This window comes from Bos mutus, chromosome 24, assembly GCF_027580195.1.
Source record: "Bos mutus isolate GX-2022 chromosome 24, NWIPB_WYAK_1.1, whole genome shotgun sequence".
Lineage (NCBI taxonomy): Eukaryota > Metazoa > Chordata > Mammalia > Artiodactyla > Bovidae > Bos > Bos mutus.
Window position 1 is genome coordinate 9362476 of NC_091640.1, and position 8098 is coordinate 9370573.

At 40.8% G+C, this 8098-nt stretch overlaps 1 non-coding gene across 1 annotated transcript; it reads left to right on the plus strand.

Annotated features, from left to right (window-relative positions):
• Positions 1 to 7166: 7166 nt before the first annotated feature.
• Positions 7167 to 7238, plus strand: TRNAS-GGA (transfer RNA serine (anticodon GGA)). The gene has a single exon. It is a non-coding gene; the product is annotated as a tRNA-Ser (tRNA).
• The last annotated feature ends 860 nt before the right edge of the window (positions 7239 to 8098 follow it).

An 8098-nucleotide genomic window follows, 5' to 3' on the forward strand; every position in this document is an offset into this window, starting at 1 on the left:
TTAGTTCCTCTTCACTTTCTTCCATAAGGGTGATGTCATCTGCATATCTGAGGTTATTGATATTTCTCCCAGCACTCTTGATTCCAGCTTGTGTTTCTTCCAGCTCAGCATTTCTCATGATGTACTCTGCGTATAAGATAAATAATGCAGATGGTGATTGCAGCCAAAACTGTGGTACATTTACACAATGGAGTATTACTTAGCCATTAAAAAGAATACAATTGAATCAGTTCTAATGAGGTGGATGAAACTGGAGCCTATTATACAGAGTGAAGTAAGCCAGAAAGAAAAACACCAATACAGTAGGCTAACGCATATATATGGAATTTAGAAAGAAAAGAGACACTGATGTATAGAACAGTCTTTTGGACTCTGTGGGAGAGGGAGAGGGTGGGATGATTTGGGAGAATGGCATTGAAATATGTATAATATCATATATGAAATGAGTCTCCAGTCCAGGTTCGATGCACGATACTGGATGCTTGGGGCTGGTACACTGGGACGACCCAGAGGGATGGTATGGGGAGGGAGGAGGGAGGAGGGTTCAGGATGGGGAACACATGTATACCTGTGGCAGATTCATTTTGATATATGGCAAAACCAATACAATATTGTAAAGTTAAATAAAATAAAATTAAAAAATAAAAATAAAATAAAAAAAAAATAAAAGATGTTTACTCCTTGGAAGGAAAGTTATGACCAACCTAGATAGCATATTCAAAAGCAGAGACATTACTTTGCCAACAAAGGTCCATTTGGTCAAGGCTATGGTTTTTCCACTGGTCATGTATGGATGTGAGAGTTGGACTGTGAAGAAAGCTGAGCACCAAAGAATTGATGCTTTTGAACTGTGGTCTTGGATAAGACTCTTGAGAGTCCCTTGGACTCCAAGGAGATCCAACCAGTGCATTCTAAAGGAGATCAGTCCTGGGTGTTCTTTGGAAGGACTGATGCTAAAGCTGAAACTCCAATACTTTGGCCACCTCATGGGAAGAGCTGACTCATTGGAAAAGACTCTGATGGTGGGAGGGATTGGGGGCAGGAAGAGAAAGGGATGACAGAGGATGAGATGGCTGAATGGCATCACCAACTCCATGCACAAGAGTTTGGGTGAACTCCAGGAGTTGGTGATGGATAGGAAGGCCTCAGATCAGATCAGTCACTCAGTCATGTCAGACTCTTTGCGACTCCATGAATCACAGCAGGCCAGGCCTCGCTGTCCATCACCAACTCCCGGAGTTCACTCAGACTCACGTCCATCGAGTCCGTGATGCCATCCAGCCATCTTATCCTCTGTCGTCCCCTTCTCCTTTTGCCCCCAATCCCTCCCAGCATCAGAGTCTTTTCCAATGAGTCAACTCTTCGCATGAGGTGGCCAAAGTACTGCAGTTTTAGCTTTAGCATCATTCCTTCCGAAGAAATCCCAGGGCTGATCTCCTTCAGAATGGACTGGTTGGATCTCCTTGCAGTCCAAGGGACTCTCAAGAGTCTTCTCCAACACCAAAGTTCAAAAGCATCAATTCTTCGGTCCTCAGCCTTCTTCACAGTCCAACTCTCACATCCATACATGACCACTGGAAAAACCATATTCTTGACTAGATGGACCTTTGTTGGTAAAGTAATGTCTCTGCTTTTGAATATGCTATCTAGGTTGATCATAACTTTCCTTTCAAGGAGTAAGCGTCTTTTAATTTCATGGCTGCAGTCACCATCTGCAGTGATTTTGGAGCCCAGAAAAATAAAGTCTGACACTGTTTCCACTGTTTCCTCATCGATTTCCCATGAAGTAATGGGACCGGATGCCATGATCTTCATTTTTTTTTTTTTTTTTAATTTATTATTATTATTTTTTATGATCCTCATTTTTTGAATGTTGAGCTTTAAGCCAACTTTTTCACTCTCCACTTTCACTTTCATCAAGAGGCTTTTGAGTTCCTCTTCACTTTCTGCCATAAGGGTGGTGTCATCTGCATATCTGAGGTTATTGATATTTCTCCTGGCAATCTTGATTGCAGCTTGTGTTTCTTCCAGTCCAGCGTTTTTCATGATGTACTCTGCATATAAGTTAAACAAGCAGGGTGACAATATACAGCCGTGACGTACTCCTTTTCCTATTTGGAACCAGTCTGTTGTTCCATGTCCAGTTCTAACTGTTGCTTCCTGACCTGCATACAAATTTCTCAAGAGGCAGATCAGGTGGTCTGGTATTCCCATCTCTTTCAGAATTTTCCACAGTTGATTGTGATCCACACAGTCAAAGGCTTTGGCACAGTCAATAAAGCAGAAATAGATGTTTTTCTGGAACTCTCTTGCTTTTTCCATGATCCAGCGGATATTGGCAATTTGATCTCTGGTTCCTCTGCCTTTTCTAAAACCAGCTTGAACATCAGGAAGTTCACAGTTCATATATTGCTGAAGCCTGGCTTGGAGAATTTTGAGCATTACTTTACTAGCGTGTGAGATGAGTGCAATTGTGCGGTAGTTTGAGCGTTCTTTGGCATTGCCTTTCTTTGGGATTGGAATGAAAACTGACCTTTTCCAGTCCTGTGGCCACTGCTGAGTTTTCCAAATTTGCTGGCCTATTGAGTGCAGCACTTTCACAGCATCATCTTTCAGGATTTGGAATAGCTCTACCGGAATTCTATCACCTCCACTAGCTCTGTTCGTAGTGATGCTTTCTAAAGCCTAGTGTGCTGCAATTCATGGGGTCGCAAAGAGTCAGACATGACTGAGCAACTGAACTGAACTGAACTGAACTACCTCTATCCCAACCACTCTTGTAGGTCAAAATAAAAATACCTACAGTCAACGAAGTACTGAAACATTCACTGGATCCACAAAAGAATCCCGAAGAAACTGCATTGGATGAGGTTTGCCATGTAAATTCTGAGTCAAATTTAAATTAAGGTCTGAGAGCAGAGGGGAGGAGTGACAGAAATTATTTAATGTTGGCAGTATTAATTGGCATCAGTGGCTTTCCAACCTGAAGTTTTTCTGAAGTATGAGCAGTGTGCCACCTACTTTCTCATATTCACCAATAACGTCAATGTGCAGTTATTTCTTGTCATTAGGTATATGAAGCTGCAACTCAGATATCAGTGGATAATTTTTGTAAAGTGACCAGTACTGTAAATTTTGAATATTATATAGTTACAATTACTGGAAGCAAGAGATGAAAGATAATTTTGAAGTTATTACCATGTTGTTGTTGAGTAACTAAGTCATGTCCAATTCTCTGAGACCCCATGGACTGCAGCATGGCAACCTTCCCTGTCCTCCACTATCTCCCAGAGTTTCAGTTATTATCATAAAGACCTAAAAAACGGAAGGTGGAATATTCTGGAATTGGTGTGACCCAACGGGTGTCTGTGTGGGTATGGGTGTGTCTACAAAAAATGGACCTATGTCCCCGTGAAAGAAAATAGGTAAATAAAAATACATCTAAACAGTTGACATCTATCCAAAGAAGAGAAAACTCACTGATCAATCAAAATAAGCACAAGAGAAATTAACAAACAGAAATTTAACAGAACAAAGAGATTCAAGATAAGCTCCAAATAATTTCCTGAGCCTGAATGAAACATGACTTCCTATATAAATAATTTAGTCAGTAAATGAAGCAGAAGTTCAAGGATGAGACTGGAATCAGTGGCTTGGAAGAAAAAAATGGAAGAAATAAGTCAGAAGAAAACCATCAGGGAAAAGTTAAGGGATTTAAAGGATTTATCCAGAAGACCTAACATACGAAAAATGGGAATTCCAGAAGGAGAAAACAGAACAGATGGAAGGCTGTTAATAATTAAATAAATTAAATAAATCATAGAGGTCTATTTCCCTTGCTGAGGAAATACCTGAAACTGCAGATTTGGAGAAGATTAATGAGAAATGACACACTCTTGAACCTCCTATTGAAAAATTTCAAAAATCTAAGACAAATAGAACAATTTATAAAATGCAAAATAAAAAAATAAAGTGAAAATGTACTGACCTTATGTATAACATTGAGATATCAAACACAGATTAATAACTTCTACAGCCTACTATGAATAAGATATTGCAATCACACAGTACAACATATAGACTAGTTTATCATGCTTTTGTGAAGAAGAAGAAAGACTACATTCATGGTGACAAATACCTTGTTTGTTAAATTTAAATGGATATAAGAAGATTAGCTTAGAATGGGCAATGTAAGTAATGCACTCATAAAGCCAAGAGAGTGTATGACACCACACTGAGACAACTAGTTAATCTGAGCCAACTGATGAGAGCAACTGGAATGCTAAAAAAACAAAACAAAACAAAACAAAACATGAGGCTATTAAAATGGTACATGGTCTGAAAATGAAGGAAACTCAGGGAGAAGCTAGCCTTTGGATCCACTTTTTGAATAGAAGTAAAGGAAGTGGGAAAGATGAGACGTGAAGGAGATATTTTACACCCGGGACCTTAAGGAGGAACTGGATGTAGGGCCATCTTGAGCTTCTCAATATTCTCCAATATTAGGAGCCCAAACCTCTTATGGTTAAGAGATTACCTAAAAGGGACCAGCCAGGACAGAAGTGATTCAGTGTAATGACTGAGGAGCAAACAGTTACAATTTTCCAAAGTTATTAAAAAATAGAACAGAGATTTAAAATGAAATGCACAGACTCAGAAGAGAAAAAAGGACAAACAAAACCTCAATTAAATATATCTCAGGAAAACTACTTAAAAGAAACAAAGTAACTAAAAGAAAATCATAAGTACAGCCAGAGAGTAAAAAGCAATTAATTTTATTAAAGCAAAAATATGTTTAAGCACCTATCCCAAAAGAAACAATGGATGTCAAGAAATAATGGAATGATACCTTTAAATTGCTGAGAAAAAAATGACTGTGGGCTCAGAATTCTGTAACCAGAAAAAAAAAAAAAAGAAAGAATAAAACCTTCAACAATGGAAATAAATGTCCTAAAGATAAGGGCAACTGCCCCAGTAGCACATGCATGCCACGAGCTACAGCACACACTTCAGGAAACAATTTAGAGAAAGGACGGATGGCAGGTTCTCATTGCCTTATCACACTGGATAAAGACACATCTAACACAGCATATGGCAGTCTTAGAAGATCACCCAACCCCTGGACTTGGGGTTTTGGATTGTGGGGTAGAGAAAGTGCTCTCATCCTTGTCAGGACTCAACAGGAGAGTGGCATAGTAGAGGCTTGATTGCAACCCTATGCTAGCAGCTCTATCTTTTTTTGTGGGACTAACCACAAGTCCCTCCCAGGCTAGCGTCAATGGCTTCTGTTTGCACATCCTGTGATGCGCCTATGTGACGTAACAGCATCAGGAAACATGCTAGCCCTCGTGGTGGATATAACATTCCCAACATCCTCGTGAGGCTTGGGTCTAAGACTGAGCTGGATGAATATTGATGTCCTCATGCTGGGCCTTAACTAGTTTGCCTGGGTTCTTTGCAGAAGTTCATTCCTTTTCTGGGGCTTCCCAGGTGACGCTAGTGGTAAAGAATCCACCTGCCAATTCAGGAGACAAAGGAGACTCAAGTTCAATTCCTGGGTGAGGAAGATCCCCTGGAGGGGGAAATGACACCCCATTCCAGTATTCTTGCCTGGGAAATCCCATGGACAGAGGAGCCTGATGGGCTACAGTCCATGGGGTCACAAAGAGTCAGACAGGACTGAGCAGAATTCACAATGATTCCTTTTCTGAGACTCCAGCCTACCTGGGATCTGTGTTAGACAAAAACAAAAAAAAAACAAAAAAAAACAATAAATGAACAAATAAAACCACATACCTGTGAGTGAAATAAAAGCATTTTCAGAAGAAAACACCTGCAGAATGTTCCACCAGAAGAACTGCAATAAAGAAGGGAGAGTGGGGATATTTTTGGTCAAGAAGGGAAATCATTCTAGATGGAAACTCAGAAGTGCAGAAATAAATAAAGAGAAATAGAAAGGAGTAAAAAAGGCTGAGTGCCAAAGAACTGATGCTTTTCAAATTGTGGTGCTGGAGAAGACTCTTGAGAGTCCCTTTGACAGCAAGGAGATCAAACCAGTCAATCCTAAAGGAAATCAGTCCTGAATATTCATTGGAAAGACTGATTCTGAAACTGAAACTTCAGTAATATGGCCACCTGATGCAAAGAGCTGACTCATTGTGAGAGACCCTGATGCTGGGAAAGATTGAAGGCAGGAGGTGAAGGGGACGACAGAGGATGAGATGGTTGGGTCATCACTGACTCAGTGGACATGAGTTTGAGCAAACTCCGGGAGATAGTGAAGGGCAGGGAAGCCTGATGTACTGTAGTTCCTGGGGTCACAAAGAGTTGGACATGACTTAGTGACTAAACAAAAACAACAAAAGTGGGCAAGGGCCAGATTCCAGGATAGTGGAGTCAGAGTTATGGATTATGTTCCTATGTGCCTGTCATAACTACATATTTTTATTTGAATGATTTACCATTTATTTCAATATTAAGGTAATTATCAGAATGTTTTAGAACCAGGTAATTTGGCCTATATAGTACACAGCCCTTTTCAGACACAAATTGAACAAATGGTTTAAGAGAGGTGAGTCCATTTATTTTTGTTTGATTTTTCTTGTTGTTTGGTTTGGTTTGCAGAATGTTTTTGCAGCTCTTCAGAAACAGGTTGTCTGCTTGCAACAAAAGCTAATTAAATGTAAGAATTTTACATGTTTACTAAGAGAAAGTGAAGGAAAATGAAAGTGTTAGTTGCTCAGTTGTGTCCAACTCAGTGCAACCCCATTGACTGTAACCCACCAAGCCCGCCAGGCTCCTCTGTCCATGGGATTTTCCAGGCAAGAATACTGGTAGGTTGCCATTTCTTTCTCCAAGGGATCTTCCCGACCCAAGGATTGAACTTGGATCTTCTGCACTGCAGGCAGATTCTTTACCATCTCAGCCACCAGGGAAGGACCTGGGATATTCAACAGAAGAAGGAAGTGAAATGTTAATATCAACAGGGCTTCCTCCCAGAGGCCGTTGGGAAGTGATGACGATATAGAGCAACACAGCACCTGTGACTTGTGACCAAGAGAAATACCAAATACAGCAGGGGAAATACCCGCCTCCCCTCCCCAGGCAGTCCTCTGAAATAAGGGGATTTTCTCTGAGAAAATAAGTATCTCCTCTCACACTGGGCTTCCCTGGTGGCTCAGAGGTTAAAGCGTCTGCCTGGAATGCAGGAGACCCGGGTTCAATCCCTGGGTCGGGAAGATCCCCTGGAGAAGGAAATGGCAACACACTCCAGTACTCTTGCCTGGAGAATCCCATGGAGGGAGGAGCCTTGTAGGCTACAGTCTGTGGGGTCGCAAAGAGTTGGACACGACTAAGCGACTTCACTTTCACTTTCTCACACTGGGGAGTTAATCAATGGATTAAGAACTATTACACTACATTTGAATTACATACAGCTCCTTGCATTTACCACTAATGTCAGCAGCACAGGCAGTGAACCAAGGGTTAGAATATACACTAGGGGTGGGACAAGGTGACACACAGAGAGAGATTACAGCAGCCCTAACCACTGGTGGCCAAGAGTCTAGAAAACAGTAAGAGAGGGCAACTCCTCTTAAGAGAGCATTTTTAAGCAATTAGGAAAATCACATCTGGAGAAGGAAATGGCAACCCTCTTCAGTATTCTTGTCTGGGAAATCCCATGAACAGAGGAGCTTGGTGGGCTACAGTCCATGGGATTGCAAAAAAGTCGGACACGACTGAGCAACTAAACCACAACAACTTAGTCATATATACCAATACTGGTGGACCTAGGAAACATCATAATGAAAAAAACAAACATGAAAGCTGCAGACATGCATATGGTTTAGCGTTATATGTGTAGCTGGTGAAACAAATTTAAAAATGAAATTCATATAAACCTTATGTGAGCAGTTTAGGATAGGGCTGCCTCCATCGAAAGAAAATCCAGAGATCTTTGCTTGATATGCATATTCTGTTGAGTGAGAAACAAATTGTTCCTAAACAAAGATTTCAAAACCAAAAGGGGTCAAGAGGCTTGGTTCTCAGCAGTTCCGGCTCAGTTTATAAACATGAATGAGGGAGTACATTGTCTTGT